This window comes from Pan troglodytes, chromosome 7 (assembly GCF_028858775.2).
Source record: "Pan troglodytes isolate AG18354 chromosome 7, NHGRI_mPanTro3-v2.0_pri, whole genome shotgun sequence".
In the NCBI taxonomy this organism is placed as follows: domain Eukaryota; kingdom Metazoa; phylum Chordata; class Mammalia; order Primates; family Hominidae; genus Pan; species Pan troglodytes.
This window is the reverse complement of record NC_072405.2, coordinates 64302651-64322172: the sequence shown is the minus strand read 5'-3', so window position 1 is coordinate 64322172 and position 19522 is coordinate 64302651. Positions and strand designations below refer to the sequence as shown.

At 39.5% G+C, this 19522-nt stretch overlaps 1 protein-coding gene across 2 annotated transcripts in view; it reads left to right on the top strand.

The window, feature by feature from the left end:
• Positions 1-19522, top strand: part of TMEM68 (transmembrane protein 68) — a 79275-nt gene that overhangs the window by 42484 nt on the left and 17269 nt on the right. For both annotated transcript variants that reach the window (XR_010159556.1, XR_008536732.2), the window contains exon 9: positions 733-830. The gene's annotated coding sequence lies outside the window, so the exon portion shown is untranslated. The remainder of the gene's footprint in view (positions 1-732; positions 831-19522) is intronic.

The following is a 19522-nucleotide window of genomic DNA, read 5'->3' as shown; positions in this document are numbered from 1 at the left end:
TCTATTTTTTTTGACAATAGCCACCCTATGACTAGTGGTGAAGTGGTATCTCACTGTGGTTTTGATTTGCATTTCCCTAATGATTAGTGATGTTGAGCATGTTTTCATGTGTTTAGTGGCCATTTGCATATCTTCTTTGGAGAAATATCTATTCAAGCCCTTAGTCCATTTTTGGATTGGATTGTTTTGTTGTTGATGTTGAGGTTTTGGAGTTCTTTATATATTCTGGATATTAATCTTTTATCAGATATATAATTTGCACATATTTTCCCCCTCTTTGTAGGTTGTATTTTTATACTTCAATAATGTCCCTTGATTAATAAAAGTTTTTAATTGTAATGAGATCCAATTTAGCTATTTCTCCTTCTTCTTCTCTCTCTCTCTTTTTTTGGCCTATGCTTCTGGTGTCATATCCAAGAAATAATGGCCAAATTCAATTTTATTAAGATTTTCCCCTATGTTTTCTTCTGAGAGGTTTTAAGTTTAGCTGTTACATTTAGGTCTTTAATTCATTTCAGCTAATTTTTGTATATGATGTAAAATAAAGATCCAGTTTTTTTATTTTCCTGGTGAATATCCAGTTTTCCCAGCACCATTTGTTGAAAACACTATATTTTCCACACTGAATGATTTTGGCATTTGACTGAGCATATATGCAAGGGTTTATTTCTGGGCTGTTTATCCTTTTTTTTTTTTTTTTTTTTGAAATGGAGTTTCGCTCTTTTTGCCTAGGCTGGAGTGCAATAGTGTGATCTCGGCTCACCACAACCTCCGCCTCCTGGATTCAAGCGATTCTCTTGCCTTAGCCTCCCGAGTAGCTGGGATTACAGGTATGTGCCACCACACCCGGCTAATTTTGTATTTTTAGAAGAGATGGGGTTTCTCCATGTTGGTCAGGCCGATTTCGAGCTCCCAACCTCAGGTAATTCACCCGCCTCGGCCTCCCAAAGTGTTGGGATTATAGGCGTGACCCACCACACCTGGCTCTGGGCTGTTTATTTTATTCCATTGGTCTCCATGTTCTTGTGTTAATACTATACTGACTTGATTACTGTAGTTTCGTAGTAAGTTTGGAACAGAGGAAGTATGAGTCTTCCAACTTTGTTTTTAATACTCGTACACTTCTTCCCCCCTGCACCACATTTCCCCCCATATTGTTTTGGCTATTTGGTGTCTCTTGAATTTTAACATGGGTTTTTCTATTTCTGCAAAAACAAACAAAATGCAAGCCATTTGGATTTTGATAGAGATTGCATTGAATCTGTGGATTGCTTTGGATAGTATTGCCATCTTAATATTAAGCCTTTCAATCCATAAACATGGGATATCTTTTCATTTATTTACGTCTTTGATTTCTTCAAGCAGTGTTTTGTAGTTTTTAGCATACGAGTCTGTTGTCTCCTTCGTAAAGTCTATTCCTAAATATTGTATCCTTTTTTATGCTATTGTAAATGGAATATCTAGTTTCTTCCTTCCTTCCTTCTTCCCTCCCTCTCTCTCTCTTTCTCTTTCTTTCTTTCTTTCTTTCTCTCTCTCACTCTCTCTTTTTCTCTCTCTCTCTCTTTTGAGACAGGGTCTTGCTCTGTCACCCATGCTGGAGTGTGATGGCACAATACACAATCATGGCTCACTGCAGTTTTGACCTCCTGGACTCAAGTAATCCTCCCACATTATCCTCCCAAACAGCTGGGACCACAGGTGCATGCCACCACAACTGGCTAATTTTTAAATTTTTTGTAAAGGTGGAGTCAGTCTTGCTGTGTTGCTCAAGCTGGTCTCAAACTCCTGGCCTCAAGTGATCCTCCTGCCTTGGCCTCCCAAAGAGCTGGGATTACAGGCATGAGCCACCACACCCAGCCACAACTGATTTCTGTGTTAATTTTATATCATCAACTTTGCCAAGTTTGTTCGTATATTAACTGTAACAGTTTGTGTGTGTGTGTGTGTGGTTTGTATATTAGCTATAACAGTTTGTGAGTGTGTGTGTGTGTAATCTGCAGATTTGTAACTTTTAATATAATGTTATCTGTGAACAAAGATAATTTTGTCAGAGGCATTTGAACCAGAGTGACTCCATTTTGAATAGGGGACAGGTAAATTGAGGATGTGAGCTGCTGGGCAGCATTCCCTGGAGGTTAGGCATTCTTAGTCACAGGATGATATAGGAGGTTGGCAGGACTGGTGTGACAAGATACAGGTCATAAAGACCCTGCCAGTAAAACAGGATATGGTAAAGAAGCCAGCCCAAACCCACCAAAACCAAGATGGCAATGAAAGTGACCTCTGGTTGTCCTCATGTTTATTGTACACTAATTATAATGCATTAGTATGCTAAAATCCCATCCTTTACCCAGGATAAAATAGTCCCACCAGCACCATGACAGTTTACAAATGCCATGGCGATGTCTGGAAGCTACCTTGTATGGTCTAAAATGGGGAAGAACCCTCAGTTCTGGGAACTCCCCACCCCTTTCTGTGAAAACTCATGAATAATCCACCCTTGTTTAGAATATATTCAAGAGATAATCGTAAGTATACTCAGTTCAGCAGCCCATGCCACTGCTCTGTCTATGGAGTAGCCATTCTTTTGTTTCCTTACTTTCTTAATAAACTTGCTTTCACTTTGCTCTATGGACTTGCCCCAAATTCTTTCTTGTACAAGATCCAAGACCCCTCTCTTGGGGTCTGGATTGGGACTCCTTTCTGGTAACATCTTTCTAGTGAACTGCAAAAGGATGATCCTGGAGAAACCCCCAACCCAAAGGAAATAGACTGCAGTGCTGGGCACAGTGGCTCATGTCTGTAATCCCAGCATTTTGGGAGGCCAAGATGGGTGTATCGCCTGAGCTCACGAGTTTGAGAACAGTCTGGGCAACATGTCAAAAACCCCATCTCTATCACAAATACAAGAAAATAGCCGGGTGTGGTGGGGCGTGCCTGCAGTCCCAGCTACTCAGGAGGCTGAGGTGGGAGGATCACTTGAGACTGGGAAGTGGATATTGCAGTGAGCTGAGATTGTGCCACTACACTCCAGCCTGGGTGACAGAGTGAGACCCTGCCTTAAAAAAAAAAAAAAAAAGGGAAATAGACTGCAGCCCCAATTGGCCAACTTTGAATTAAGTGGTGGAATATTTTGTTTGTTTTTTTTTTGAGATGGAGTTTCACTCTGTTGCCCAGGCTGGAGTGAAACGGTGCAATCTTGGCTCACTGCAACCTCCACCTTCTGGGTTCAAGTGATTCTCCTGCCTCAGCCTTCTGAGTAGCTGGGATTACAAGCAAGTGCCACCACATCTGGCTAATTTTTGCATTTTTAGTAGAGACGGGGTTTCTTCATGTTGGCCAGGCTGATCTCAAACTCCTGCCCTCAGGTGATCCACCTGTGTCAGCCTCCTAAATTGTTGTGATTACAGGCGTGAGCCACCTTACCTGGTCTAAATGGTGGGGTATTTTAATCCTGGGTAGAGAATGGAATTAGGTTAGAGGCCCAACTTAAAAGGGTTAGAGTCCCTCCTAAGAAACAGGGGGTTTAAAGTCCCTCTTAGTAAAGGGCAAAGATGCTTGTCTGAAATTAGGTTAGACTCCCAACAGGAAGTTAGAGTCCTTCCTAAGATTTAATGGGTTAGAGGCCCCCCCGCCACTCCCCTCAGTAAAGTCCTTCTTGGTTCAAAATAAATTTGGGGCTGGTTGTGGTGACTCATGCCTGTAATCCCAGCACTTTGGGAGGCCAAGGCAGGTGGATCACCTAGGGTCAGGAGTTCGAGACCAGCCTGACCAACATGATGAAATCCTGTCTCTACTAAAATTACAAAATTAGCTGGGCCTGTGGCACATACCTATAATCCCAGGTACTTGGAAGACTGAGGCAGGAGAATCACTTGAACCCAGGAGGCGGAGGTTGCAGTGAGCCGAGATTGCACCATTGCACTCTAGACTGGGCAACAAGAGCAAAACTCTGTCTCAATAAAATAAAATAATAAAATAAAATAAATTTGGCACTATGGGATGTTAATTGCTTTTCTCTTTGAATTAATCTGCCTTATGCTCTTTGCTAGTGGTTGTAGGTGACAGGATTAGGCATATACTTGATCATGGGACATGAGGATCTTTTTTCTCCCCAAAGGGGAAAACGAGAGCTGATGTGACCACTGGAAAAGATCCCTTCGTGACTGACAAGGAGCCGCCTGAACTTTTGATTCAGTGTCGCTATGAGGGGTGGGCTTTCTCTGACCCCTTTGGGCTGCTCACCTTCCCTACCCTGGTGCAGGCAATGCTTTTCTCCCTTTCTCTCCTTTCACTTTCCTATCTTTTCTGTTACTCAGGGTGACTGTCCACTCTTCCATCTTTCTCAGATACCAAAAGTTGAAACTCCCGGTTGGTGGAGATCATTCCACCTCACTTTGAGTGGATTAAAGATGATGGGGTACCAATGGGGGCAAGTTTGAGCCTTGCCAGGTCGATATTGGGTGCCGAGTGGAGTGGCTAAGTGTCTATGTTTTGTCATATGTATTTTGTTCTGGCTGGGATAAAAAAATGTTAATTTGGTTCCCCCATGCAGCCCATTGGGCAGCATCTTGCAAAATTGAGAGGCTTTTGCCTATGGTTCCATGAAACAGAAAAATATGTTTTTCCTTAGTGATGTGGCTTGGCCCACATGGCCATAGTGCAGCGAGCAGGGTCTCTAGGACCACTCAGGGAAAAGGAACCCAGAAACCTGGCATGCTGGCAAAAGCATAAGAATTTCTTACCAGTCAGACTTCTGGCCTCTCAATCTCTCTCTCTCTCTCATTTTCTCTCTCACTCTTTCTGTGCAAACCAGTTGAATGAATGGTAAAAATCACTATTTATCTCCTCTATAAAATTTTGATTAATGGGAAAAAGGATTTGTGAGACTAGTCTTAGGCTGTAGCAAATCTGGTGTACTTTGCACTATGAATTTGTCTTTGTGTGTAGTTCTGTTATAAAAGGGGTTACCTATAAGCCTTCTATTTAAGCTGTACCAGCAAACTGACCAGTTACAAAGTTTGTTGCAGATTCCTGAAACAAAAAGTAGGTAAAGTTTCCTTCTCGTCTTGTTTTATGTCCTTGGGAGCTTGATCTTGTGAGTATATGGGGATACTTTCTCTTGGTCTCCACTATCTAGAGGTTGAAAATTTTGGGGTTCATGTCAACAGTTGGCCTAAAAATTATAGGCCACTGAAAATTTTGGCCAAAACCACAATTACTTTTACACCAACCTAGTATCTTGGGCTCTTAAAAACCTTTGTAAGCTCAAAATTGGCTGCTCTAGGTTCCTTCTAGGAAGGGCAATAAACACTGCCCAGTACTGTAGCTCAGAAGCTAAGGCTTTGCCATTTCACAATGGTGACTTGGGTTCAATTCCCAGCTTAGAGAATGTACTTTCTGTTTGATATTTGTGTGACCTTTGCCATTTGTTGATTCTCCTCACCTTCATGAACAACTTCTGACTTTCCAGCTTGAATTTTCCTTTCTCTGAGCTACCTTTGAAGATTCTAGATCTTGTAAAAACTGCTTACCACCTCTTTGAAAATACCTCATACACTCATGGTTAAGTCATAAACTTAGTTAAGGCTTATTATTTCACCTAGGAAGCTACCTTTAGTAAAGTTCAAAAGCCAGAAATACTGGCTGTAGGTCCTTACTAGAGTCTAGTAATAAGAGATCTGGTTAAACGTCAGCTTAAGTTAAAGCAGATTATTCAAGCTATACATATATTTAAAAGGTCTTTATGGCTCCCCACCTCCCCACGCCCCAGTTGAATCTTGTTTTTCTGAAAAAAGCTATTTTCTTCTCAGTTGACTGAATTGTTTTTCTCCATTTTATCTTCTTGCCACTGTTGACACCCAAATGAGAGGACCTAAGATAATTTCTAACAGCCTGGGACTCCTGGGGAAAAGCAGAGGAGGAGCCACAGACTCCATTTTGGAAAAACTTCTGATTTCCTCATGGAACCCCAAGAAGTGAAAGTGGATGGATCCCTCTCAAAATCTAAGGTTCTGTTCTGTTTTGCATTGAGTTACCTGACATCTTTGACATTGATGGGTATCAGAAATTACTGTGCATTATGAGAGAGCTTTAATGGTAATAACTAGGTAGGAAATATAATTTTAGGGATGGCTAGTGGCAATTATGGGGGGATACTCGGCTTTTTGCCTGTTTGGATCAGGGAAGCATGCTCTTGGCCACATAGAAGGTATGGATACATCCCTACCCACTGCCACTGAAAAGTAAGATCCCCATGGAGGATGAGCTGAGTCCCTCTTTTTGGTATCCAGGACCTGGTGTAAGAATTGAACTCTCAATTTTCAGCAATATGTTTTTGCCTTCCAGCTGTGCCTTCTTATTTGGCCATAGAAACTGCATGCTTCCTGGCCCTGTTTGTCGGAGGGCTCTACCCAGAAGCCAGTAATCTAATTAAAAAACGTAAAAACTGGGAAATGAAAAATCTTACAAGTACTGGATTCTCTTCTGTTTCTGTATTTTTATGTATTGTGTGTGTGATGTTTATATTTGAGAGCTCTGATTAATTGGCTTAAAAATAAGCACTTATTTATCAAAGGTTTTCTCAGAAAAATAAAGACTTTAATGCCTTTTAGTTCATGTGACTTTAGTAATCTTTAGGAAATAAAGACACTTTTAAAGATTATTAGTAAAGTAAAAATGTTTTCAAAATTTAGACAGTTGGTCTAAATTAGGTCACATATTAGATTTGATAAATGCCTTAATGTCATAAACTACTTCTTTAATTTGATAATTGTTCAAATTACTTGCCTTGGAGCCACTAAATTCCAGATAAGGCAGGGGACATGTGGAGTTAGCTATGCCCCCTAGCTATACTGGAAAGACTCAGACCTTATCTGTACTTCTGTCTGGTGTCCTAGGCTCCACATCTGGTACATAAATAAAATCACTTACTTGCCAGAGTTTTTGCCAAAATAGAAGTTGCTAAGAGTTAATACTGAAACATATATAATTGAGACTACTAGCAAAATAGTTTTACATGCAAGGTGTGTAAGGAAAGTAAAATGTGTTTTAGTACAAGATTATAAAAAGGCATGGGAATATGGAATTTTTGTGTGTGCCTAGTTTAGAAAGTTAGACTAGAACTAAACAGTTGAGCAAGATGTGGAAGGTTTGTGAGAAGTTAATCTTGTAAAAAAATTCTGTATGTGAACCTATTGACTAAAGTTAAAGGAATATTATTCAATTTTTAAATAAATTGGACATCAAAATAAAAGCACAACAGGGTTTTCTTAGAATATTGATCTACTCTTTCTCTCTCTCTTTTTTTTTTTTTTCTGGAGGCAGGGTCTCACTCTATCACCCAGACCAGAGTGCAGTGGCATGATCACAGCTCTCTGCAGCCTCCACCTCTTGGGCTCAAGTGATTCTCCCTCCTTAGCCTCCCTAGTAGCTGGAACTACAGGTGTGCACCACCATGCCTGGCTAATTTTTGTATTTTTTGTAGAGATGGGGTTTTGTCATGTTTCCCAGGCAGGTCTCCAACTCCTAGGCTAAGGAATCCACTCACCTTGACCTCTCAAAGTAGTGGGATTATAGGCATGGCCACTGTACCTGGCCTCAGCTAATTTTTTGTATTTTTCATAGAGACAGGGCTTTGTCATGTTGCCTAGGCTGGCCTTGAACTTCTGGGCACAAGCAACCTGCCCATTCAGACTCCCAAAGTGCTGAGATTACAAATATAGAGCCACCATGCCTGGCCAGATCTGCTGTTTAACAGAAAATTGTTAAAAGGTTTATGAGACTCTTACCTCATGGTCAAACTGATTAAGGTTGAATACTTTGTCTATAAGGTTTTATTAAGATTTGGATTTGACATTGATAGTACTCTAATGCAAAGGTGAAATTTGGCTTTCTCTCGAACAAAATTTTCATGTAATATTAAAAGATAATGAAAGATTTCTGTTTGCCTTTTGAATAAACTACAAGAAAAAGAAGGGAGAAAACAGATTGTTTGGAAAATGAAGTCTTCCTTTTATCAATGAATACAGGTTTTTGCCTTTAAAAAATTTTTCAGTTATCATTTTGACTAATTAAATGACTAATGGTGACATGAAATTTTATTTTACAAGTATTTTAAAACTTTGATACTTGACAGACTTTCCAAAATCAAATTCTAAGTGATGTATTTTTCTTACCTAATTAACCTTATAGATACTAAGTCCCCTAAAGTCCAAAAATGACATATTTGGATTATTTTGGTATATTAAAATCATACAGGTAGCATTGTCAAATATGAAATGGTGTTTGGTTTTCTTTAGGTTGCATTTGTATAAGTATGTTATTGGTATGTGTTCCAAAATTATGAGAAACCCCTGTAATTCTGATATGACTTGGTATATGTTTTGAGGAATAAATATAATTGTTATGTTAAATTGTTGTGTACCACAGAAGTAACCAAATTTTCTTATCAATTTTGTCTTTGATTGTGACTGCCCTAAGACTTCTTGTCATCCACAGACAATTGTTTTCTTATTTTGATCCTCCTTCAAAACACAGTTTATAATTAGCGATACCACTGTCATGAGTACTCCTAAACATAGTCTATGATAATTTTGGAAAGTGTGCTATTAAAATAAAGAGGAAAGAACTTCCAAAATTCTCTTGGAAAACGAATGTGTTCACAAATGTCGAGCAAAACAGGAATTAACTGCATAGGCTAAACTAATAAAAGGCCAAAGTAATCTTTTTATGACTTTTTGTTTAAAACGTTGCTGATCCTTTCTGTTTTGGTTTTCAGAGTCAAGAAAACTTTTTTCTTTTTAGCTATTTATGGCTTTTAGCAGTTAAGTAAAGTATACTCCTATAAATAAATTTTGGAGCATATCTCTCTCCACCTGATTTTTCCAGAATTTGGAAACTATTTGTGAGTATTTGTATGACAATATAGTTATTTGCATAAGTACAATAAGAATCTGTTTTCTTTTGTAATAGGACACAATTGGAGAAATTGTTTTTTTTTTTTTCTTACCAAGGCTTTGACTGGAATGGCATGCTTTCAAATATAAACATCCTGCTCTAAGGAATTAAAGTTGACTTATAGAGCTAATAAAAGCCCCTTGGAAAAACTAGCTTCATACCTTGCCTATGCATTCCCTGTACAGGATTCTTGACCTGTGGTAAGTAAAGAATTTCACTTTCTGACAGGCCCAGGAGCCCCAGGTTATCTTGAGACCTCAAGAGGAAAGGAATTTATCCAATTCGTATAGGTATTTGCAGGCAGAGATAAACTCATCGCTGGGCTCAAGGCTTCAAATGTCCAATATGAGATTCCTTACAGAACAAAGTTCCTTCAAAGGCAATTCAAAAAGATCCTATGTGGAAAGTAATTATTCTTGCTGCACCTTGTACAAATAATCAGGCTAAGTATAATAAAACTAAAACTTATTTTGCAAACAAATCCATCCTTTTGCACTTTATTTTTAATAAAAATGGGGACTGGAGAGAGAAAAATTATGTTTCAAAAACTGTGGTACATTTTTTATTAGATTCTAGTCTCATCCATTTTGAGATTTTCTGAAATTTAGACTGACCCTGCTTATTCCTGTGAACCAACCAGTGATTTCTGGCTGCAGCTCAGAGGAAATAAGAGGGATGGGAAATGTAAAAATCGGATCAATAATCTAATTCTGGGCACACACTGGAATCAGCTAGTCACTCTGTATCAGCATGGTTCCATCAATTGTCCAGCTCATGGAAAGCCTTATTTAGTTTACTTTGGGATAATTTTACTTATTTTGCTTTACTGTTGTGGAATATATTGCTGTTGTACTCTTTGTGTAAGAATGCAGGATAAGCTTGCTAAAATTTTCTTAAATGGAACATATATTCATCTTCCAGATGTCACCTTTTGTAAAGACTCAGAGTTATGAATGGCTCTCACCATGTTGATGCTGACTGAGCTCCTCTCTACCCTGAATACAAGGGACCCTGGTAGTTAGGCAGGAATATCATTGCCCCTATTCAACCTGAAGAATTCACAGAAGATGGATCTTTATCCCTCTACAACCCTTTAAGGGTCCCCTTTTAAAAGCTGGTGGGATATGGCAGAGGCATTTGAACCAGAGTGACTTCATCTTGAATAGGGGGTGGGTAAAATGAGGATCTGAGCTGCTAGGCTGCATTCCTAGGAGGTTAAGCATTCTTAGCTACAGGATGAGATAGGTTGGCAGGACTGGTATCACAAGATACAGACCACAAATACCCTGCTGATAAAACAGAATATGGCAGAAAAGCTGCCACCAAAACCAAGATGGCAATGAAAGTGACCTCTGGTCATCCTCACTGCTCATCATACACTAATTATAATGCATTAGCATGCTAAAAGACACTCCCACCAGCACCATGACAATTCACAAATGCCATGGCAATGTCTGGAAGCTACCAATATGGTCTAAAAAGGGGAAGAACCCTCAGTTCCAAGAATCCTCCACCCCTTTCTGGAAAACTCATGAATAATTCACCCCTTGTTTAGCATATAACCAAGAAATAACTATAACTATACTCAATTGAGCAGCCCATGCTGCTGCTCTGTCTATGGAGAAGACATTCTTTTGTTTCTGTACTTTCTTAATAAACTTGCTTTCACTTCACTCTATGGACTTGCCTCAAATTCTTTCTTGTGCAAGAACCAAGACCCCTCTTTTGGGGTCTGGATTGGAATCCATTTTTGTTAACAATTTTACTTCTTCTTTTCCAATTGGCATATATTTTCTTTCTCATGCTTGCCTCATTAGCTCTGACTGGAACTTCCTAGAATTTGTTGAATAGACGTGATGAAGACACACATAATTAGTTTTATATGATTATTTTTTATTACTTATGTATTTATATTTTTATTTTCTTAGAACAGGCTCTTGCTCCATCATCCAGGCTGGGGACCAGTGGCGCAATTATAGCTCACTGTAGTGTTGAACTCCTGGCCTCAAGGGATCCTCTCACCTCATCTTTCTGAGTAGCCAGTAATATGGGCATGTGCCACCGCATTTTTTTTCATTTATTTTTTAGGGTAAGGCACTCCAGCTGTAGAGCCACCACATTTGGCTAATTAATTTTTAAAAATTTATTTATTTATTTATTGTAGAGACAGAGTCTTGCTATATTGCCCAGGCTGATCTTGAACTCGTGGTCTCAAACGATCCTCCTGCCTCAGCCTGCACAGGAATTATAGGCATGAGCCACCATGCTCAGCCTTATTTTTATGTTCAGAGATGATGCCTATTTGTGTGAATGTAACTAAAATAATAAGATGTGAACCTATAAATCTCTTCCATATTGCACATATTAGCGTCTACACATCAGGCTGGCTGTGGTATTAGGGTTATTTTGGTACTCTGAGAGACTTTATCATATTAATTTAGATTTCAACTGAATATCTATGAAGCAGTTTTTTCTTTTTAAAAAATTTTTCATAAGTTATTGGGGTACAGGTGGTATTCGGTTATATGAGTAAATTCTTTAGTGGTGATTTGTGAGCTTTTGTTGCCCCTATTACTCCAGCAGTATACACTGCATCATATTTGTAGTCTTTTATCCCTCGCCCCCCTCCCATTCTTCCCCTCAAGTCCCCAAAGTCCATCATATCATTCTTATGCCTTTGTGTCCTCATAGCTTAGCTCCCACATATCAGTGAGAACATACAATATTTGGTTTTCCATTCCTGAGTTACTTCACTTAGAATAATAGTCTCCAATCTCGTCGAGGTCACTGCAAATGCTGGTAATTCATTCCTTTTTATGGCTGCATAATATTCCATCATATATATGATATATATGTGATATATATGATATATATGTGATATATGTGATATATATGTGATATATGTGATATATATGTGATATATGTGATATATATGTGATATATGTGATATATGTGATATATATGTGATATATATGTGACATATATATGTGATATATATGTGACATATATATGTGACATATATGTGATATATATATATGTGACATATATATGTGACATACATATACATATATATATGTATCACTATTTCTGTAACCACTCATTGATTGATGGGCATTTGGGTTGATTCCATGATTTTGCAATTGTGAATTGTGCTGCTATAAACATGCATGTGCAAGTGTGTTTTTGAATAATACTTCTTTTCTTTTGGGTAGATACCCAGTAGTGGGATTGTTGGATTGAATGGTAATTCTACTTTTAGTTCTTTAAGGAATCTCCACACTGTATTCCATAGCGGCTGTACTAGTTTACATTCCCACTAGCAGTGTAGAAGTGTTCCCTCTTCACTGCATCCATCCCAAAATCTACTGTTTTTTTATTTTTTGATTATGGCCATTCTTGCAGGAGTGATGTGGTATTGCATTGTGGTTTTGATTTGCATTTCCCTGATCATTAGTGATGCTGAGCATTTTTTCATATGTTTGTTGGCCATTTATATATCTTCTTTTGGGAATTGTCTATTCATGTCCTTAGCCCACTTTCTGATGGGATTGTTTGTTTTTTTCCTACTGATTTGTTTGAGTTTGTTGTAGATTCTAGATATTAGTCCTTTGTCAGATGTATAGATTGTGAAAATTTTCTCCCACTCTGTGGGTTGTCTGTTTACTCTGCTGACTGTTCCTTTTGCCGTGCAAAAGCTCTTTAGTTTTATTAGGTCCCAGCTATTTATCTTTGCTTTTATTGCGTTTGCTTTTGGGTTCTTGGTCATGAAATCCTTGCCTAAGCCAATGTCTAGAAGGGTTTTTCCAATGTTATCTTCTAGAATTTTTATAGTTTCAGGTCTTAGTTTTAAGTCCTTAATCCATCTTGAGTTGATTTTTGTAAAAGGTGAGAGATGAGGATCCAGTTTCATGCTCCTACATGTGGCTAGCCAATTGCCCCAGCACCAGTTGTTGAAAAGGGTGTCCTTTCCCCACTTTATGTTTTTGTTTACTTTCTCGAAGATCAGTTGGCTGTAAGTATTCAGGTTTATTTCTTGGTTCTCTATTTTTGTTTCATTGGCCTATGTGCCTATTTTTGTACAACTACTATGCTGTTTTGGTGACTATGGCCTTATAGTATAGTATAGTTTGAAATCAGGTAGTGTGATGCCTCCAGATTTGTTCTTTTTGCTTAGTCTTGCTTTGGCTATGTGGGCTCTTTTTTGGTTCCATATGAATTTTAGAATTGTTTTTTTTCTAATTCTGTGAAGAATGATGGTGGTATTTTGAAGGGGATTGCATTGAATTTTTAGATTGCTTTTGGCAGTAGGGCCATTTTCACAATATTGATTCTACCTATCCATGAGCATGAGATATGTTTCTATTTGTTTGTGTCATCTATGATTTCTTTCAGCAGTGTTTTGTAGCTTTCCTTGTAAAGGTCTTTTGACTCCTTGGTTAGGAATATTCCTAAGTATTTTATTTTATTTTTTTGCAGTTATTATAAAAGGGGTTAAGTTCTTGATTTCATCTCTGCTTGGTCACTGTTTGTGTATAGAAGAGCTACTGATTTGTGTACATTAATCTTGTATCTGGAAACTTTGCTGAATTCTTTTATCATTTGTAGGATCTTTCTGAAGGAATCCTTACGGTTTTCAAGGTAAACGATCAAATCTTCAGCAAACAGTGACAGTTTGACTTCCTCTTTGCCAATTTGGTTGCCCTTTATTTCTTTCTCTTGTCTGATTGCTCTGGCTAGGAATTCCAGTACTATGTTGAAGAAGAGTGGTGACAGTTGGCACCTTTGTCTTGTTCTAATTCTCAGAGGGAATGCTTTCAACTTTTCCCCATTCAGTATTATGTCGGCTGTGGGTTTGTCATAGATAGCTTTTAGTACATTAAGGTATGTCCCTTGTACGCTGATTTTGCTGAGAGTATTAATCGTGAAGAGATGCTGGATTTCGTCAAATGCTTCTTCTGCATCTATTGAAATGATCATGTGATTTTTGTTTTTAATTCTGTTTCAATTCATTTAGTTCTGCTCTGACCTTGGTTATTTCCTTTCTTCTGATAGGTTTGGGTTTGGTTTGTTCTTGTTTCTCTAGTTCCTTGGGTGTTAACCTTAGAGTGTCAGTTTGTACTCTTTCAGAGTTTTTGATGTAGGCATTTAGGGCTATGAACTTTCCTCTTAGAACCTCCTTTGCTGTACCCTAGTGGTTTTGACAGCCTGAGTCATTATTGTCGTTCAGTTTGAAGAATTTTTTTTTTTTTTGAGATGGAATTTTGCTGTTTCACCCAGGCTGGAGTGCAGTGGCGCAATCTCAGCTCACTGCAACCTCTGCCTCCCAGGTTCAAGTGATTCTCATGCCTTAGCCTCCCAAGTAGCTGGGATTACAGGTGCACACCACCATGCCCAGCTAATTTTTGTATTTTTAGTAGAGATTGGGTTTCACCATGTTGGCCAGGCTGGTCTTGAACTCCTGACCTCAGGTGATCCACTCACTTTGGCCTCCCAAAGTGCTGGGATGACAGGCATGAGTCACCACACCCAGCCAAATTTTTAAATTTTCATTTTGATTTTGTTTTTGACCCAATGCTCATTCAGGAGCAGGTTATTTAGTTTCCATGTATTTGCATGATTTTGAAGGTTCCTTTTGGAGTTGATTTCCAGTTTTATTCCAGTGTGGTCTGAGAGAATGCTTGATATAATTTCAATTTTCTTAAATTCATTGAGGCTCGTTTTATGACCTATCATATGGTCTATCTTGGAGAAAGTTCCATGTGCTGTTGAATAAAATTTGCATTCTGCAGTTGCTGGATGAAATGTTGTGTATATATCTGTTAAGTCCATTTGTTCAAAGGTATAGTTTAAATCCATTATCTATTTGTTGACTTTCTGTCTTGATGAACTGTCCAGTGCTGTCAGTGGAGCATTGAAGTCCATTATTATTGCATTGCTGTCTATCTCATTTCTTAAGTCTATTAGTAATTGTTTTATAAATTTGGGAGCTCCAGTTTTAGGTGCATATATGTTTAGAATTATGATGTTTTCCTGTTGGAGAAGGCCTTTTTACCATTATATAACATCCCTCTTTGTCTCTTTTAACTGCTGTTACTTTAAAGTTTGTTTTGTCTGATATAAGAATAGCCACCCCTGCTCGCTTTTGGTGTCTATTTGCATGAAATGCCTTTTTCCACCCCTTTACTTAAGCTTATGTGAGTCCTTATGTGTTAGGTGAGTCTCCTGAAGGCAGCAGATGGTTGGTTGGTGAGTTCTTATCCATTCTGTGGTTCTGCATCTTTTAAGTGGAGCATTTAGGCCATTTACATTCAATATTGGTATTGAAATGTGAGGTACCATTGCATTCATCGTGCTCTTTGTTGCCTGCATACTTTTTTTGTTTTTTGTTCTTGCTTTTTAACTTGTATTTTTGTTTTATAGTTCCTGTGTGATTTATGCTTTAAAGAGGTTCTGTTTTCACGTGTTTCCAGGATTTGTTTCAAGACTTAGAGCTCCTTTTAGCAGTTTTTGTAGTGGTGGCTTGGGAATGGTGAATTTTTTCAGCATTTGTTTGTCTGAAAAAGACTGTATCTTTCCTTCACACATGATGCTTAGTTTCTTTCACTGGATACAAAATTCTTGGCTGATAATTGTTTTGTTTGAGGAGGCTAAAGATAGGGCCCCAATCCCTAATAGCTTGTAGAGTTTCTGCTGATAAATCTGCTGTTAATCTGATAGGTTTTCCTTTATAGGTTACCTGGTTCTTCTGTCTCACAGCTCTTAAGATTCCTTCCTTCATCTTAGCTTTGGATAACCTGATGAAAATATGCCTAGGTGAAGATCTTTTTGTGATGAATTTCCCAGGTGTTCTTTGTGCTTCTTGTATTTGGATGTCTAGGTCTCTAGGAAGGCTGAGGAAGTTTTCCTTGATTATTCCCCCAAATGTGTTTTCCAAACTTTTAGAATTCTCTTCTTCCACAGTAACACCAATTATTCTGAGATTTGGTCATTTAACATAATCCCAGACTTCTTGGAGGCTTTGTCCATGTTTTCTTATTTTTTTTCTTTGTCTTTGTTGGATTGGGTTAATTTGAAGACCTTGTCTTTGACCTCTGAATTTCTTTCTTCTACTTGTTCAATTCTATTGCTGAGACTTTCCAGAGCATTTTGCATTTCTAAAAGTGTGTCCAAGGTTTCCTGAGTTTTTTATTGTTTTTTCTTTAAGTGACCTATTTCCTTGAATATTTCTCCGTTCACTTCTTGTATCATTTTTTGGATTTCCTTGCATTGGGCTTCACCTTTCTGTGGTCCTTCTCTGATTAGCTTAATAACTAACCTCCTGGATTCTTTTTCAGGTAAATCAGGGATTTCTTCTTGGTTTGGATCCATTGTTGGTGAACTGGTTTGATTTTTTTGGGGTGTTGAAGAGCCTTGTTTTGTCATATTACCAGAGTTGGTTTTCTGGTTCCTTCTTATTCGGGTAGGCTCTGTCAGAGAGAAGGTCTAGGGCTGAAGGCTGTTGTTCAGATTCTTTTATCCCAAGTGGTGTTCCCTTGATGTAGCACTCTCTCTCTTTTCCTATAGATGTGGCATCCTGTGAGCTGAACTGCAGGGATTGTTGTCCCTCTTATGAGTCTAGCCACCCACCCAGTGAGTCTACCTGGTCCGGGCTGGTATTGGGGATTGTCTGCATAGAATCTTGTGATGTGAACCATCTATGGGTCTCTCGGCCATGGATATCAGTGCCTATTCTGGTAGAGATGGCAGGTGGGGAGGGGTGCAATGGACTCCCTGAGGGTTCTTAGCTTTGGTGGTTTAATGCTCTATTTTTGTGCTGGTTGGCCTCCTGCCAGGAGGTGGCGCTTTCCAGAGAACATCAGCTGCAGTAGCATGGGGAGGAACTGGTGGTGGGCGGGGCCCTAGAACTCCCAAGATTATATGCCGTTTGTCTTCCGCTACCAGGGTGGGTAGGAAAGGACCATCATCAGGTGGGGGTGGGGCTAAGTTTGAGGTCAGACTTTCCTTGGGCAGGTCTTCCTGCAGCTGCTGTGAAGAATAGGGATGAGATTCCCAGGTCACTGGAGTTGTGTACCTAGGAGGATTATGGCTGCCTCTGCTGAGTCAGGCAGGTTGTAGGGAAAGCCAGCAGTTCCAGGCCTCACTCAGCTCCCACACAAACTGAAGGGCTGGTCTCATTCTCACTGCGCCCCACCCCCACCCCCCATCAACAGCCCCCAGTTCATTTCCAGGTGGAGAGCTATTATGGGCTTGAAAACCTGCCCCAGGCTACCTGCTTCCTAGCTGTGAAAGAAAAGGGCTTGGTTCTTCTCCTGCTGTGGAGTCTGCCCACTGGATTTTTGCCTTCCCCTGAGTTCTGGCCAGGAGGCTTCTCACCCCGTTCAAATTTTTACAAAGTTAAGCTAGAGATTTACTTGTTCCTGCGTAGTTTTACCCTCTGCTCTCTCCCATTGGATCCCTGTGGTGCCAGGCAGGACTGGCCTGCTAGGGGACCCAGTGAGCTCCCCCCACAGGGCCTATCTGCTGCTTCCTCTATCCCTGTATTTTGCTCAGCTCTCCAAATTGACTCAGCTCCAGGTAAAGTCAGAAACTTCTGCAGGTAAAGACCTTCGACTTCTCCAGTGGGAAGTGTGCCCACTTCCACGGTTGGGGCACTCATAGTTTGGGGGGGTGTCCCAGGTCCTGCAGGAGCAGTCCGCCTCCTTCAGAGGGTGTGTGGGTCCTCTTGGGATTGCTGGTTTGTTCTTGCAGTTGATCTGGAGCTAAAATTCACAATGCAGGCCCCCACACACTGCTCTGTCCAGAGCTGCAATCTAGTCTTGCTCTTGTCCGCCATGATGATCTTAAACCTCAATTCAATATCTATGAAACAGTTCTGTGTTGGTCATCCCATTTAATTGGCTCTAACAACTATTTGCTTATCCTATTATTACCTCTTCTCTAACATGAAATGAGTATTTGATAGATTCTTTTAACCTGAAAATTTATTCCTTTTTTTTTTAGTCTTTAAATGTTTAAATTGTGAAATATATAATTTATCTCAATGTAACTATAATGCATATGTACCTCTGACTGTATTTTTTCTTTTAATGTTTTATCAGACTTTAGTATCAATATTATTTTATAAAAATATGAAAACGAGCTTTTCTATTGTAGCAGACAAGCTGCAGAGAAAACTCCTCAGACATCGAGTTAAAGAAGGAAGGGCTTTATTTGGCCGGGAGCTTCAGCAAGACTCACGTCTCCAACAATCGAGCTCCTTGAGTGAGCAATTCCTGCCCTTTTTAAGGGCTCGCAACTCTAAGGGGGTCCACATGAGAGGGTTGTGATCAATTGAGCAAGCAGGGGGTACGTGACTGGGAGCTGCATGCACTGGTAATTAGAACGGAACGGAACAGAACAGGTCAGGGATTTTCACAGTACTTTTCTATACAATGTCTGTAATCTATAGATAACATAACCAATTAGGTCAGGGGTCGATCTTTAACTACCAGGCCCAGGGTGTGGCACCAGGCTGTCTGCTTGTGGATTGCATTTCTGCCTTTTAGTTTTTACTTCTTCTTTCTTTGGAGGCAGAAATTGGGCATAAGACAATATGAGGGGTGGTCTCCTCCCTTATTCCCCCCTTTGAGACTCTCACTTAATAGTGGGAGTTCTCACTTTCATTTTTGCTACCTATGTCTTCTTGCAAGACAGATCGATAGTGATTCATATGGTACACTTATGCTGAAGCATTTTGGTGAACTAAGGTAGCAATGAAGCTTTTTATCATTTGAAGAAGTACAGGTAGCAAACAAGGGAGCAGTGAGCAGGTTTCTATTACTGTTATAACTCCTAGTATAAGAGTTTTAAATTTTTTTAGCGCTGGGCACCATTTTCTAAACATGGTCTCAGGATCAAATCCATGCCACACTTACACAGGCAAATGTGCCAGTTTTGTCATATTTCTAACTATGTCTTCAACTACTTGGCCTTGATCATCTATGTGTAGACAGCAATTAGTAAGGTTAAATTTTCTACAGACCTCTCCTTCAGCTGCTAGCAAGTAGTTGAGAGCCAATCTATTTTGATAGATAGCATTTCTCATCTGAGTTTCTTGCCAGGCCAGAATAGTCAGTCAAGGCTCTGCTAGTCTTATTATTGATTATTTCTAAGACAGCTTGTAATCATATGATTCAGTTGAGCATGTAAATGGGGGTCGGGTATCCCCACGAGCCATCTTGTGCCTAAGTACCAGGCCTATAATATTGTATGATTCTCTCAGGGGGCCATTTATTATGGTTTTAATTTTTTATAGCTATGTTTCTCTTTTTACGGGAAGCACAGACGGGGAAGCCTAGGAGTTTGCCTGTCTTTATGGGCAGTAAGAAGAAAGATGGTTTAATAGTGCCAATAACACAACTACCTGCCCACTGGTTGGGTAATTTGGTGTAAGCTCTATGCCCACATATCCAGTATAATCCAGTGGGGGCTGTCCAGTTCCGGTGGGACTCCGGGTGGGTTTACACAGTTTGCAACTTTGGGAATTTACTAAACGGATTTTTCTTCGTGTGGTTTGAACTCCACT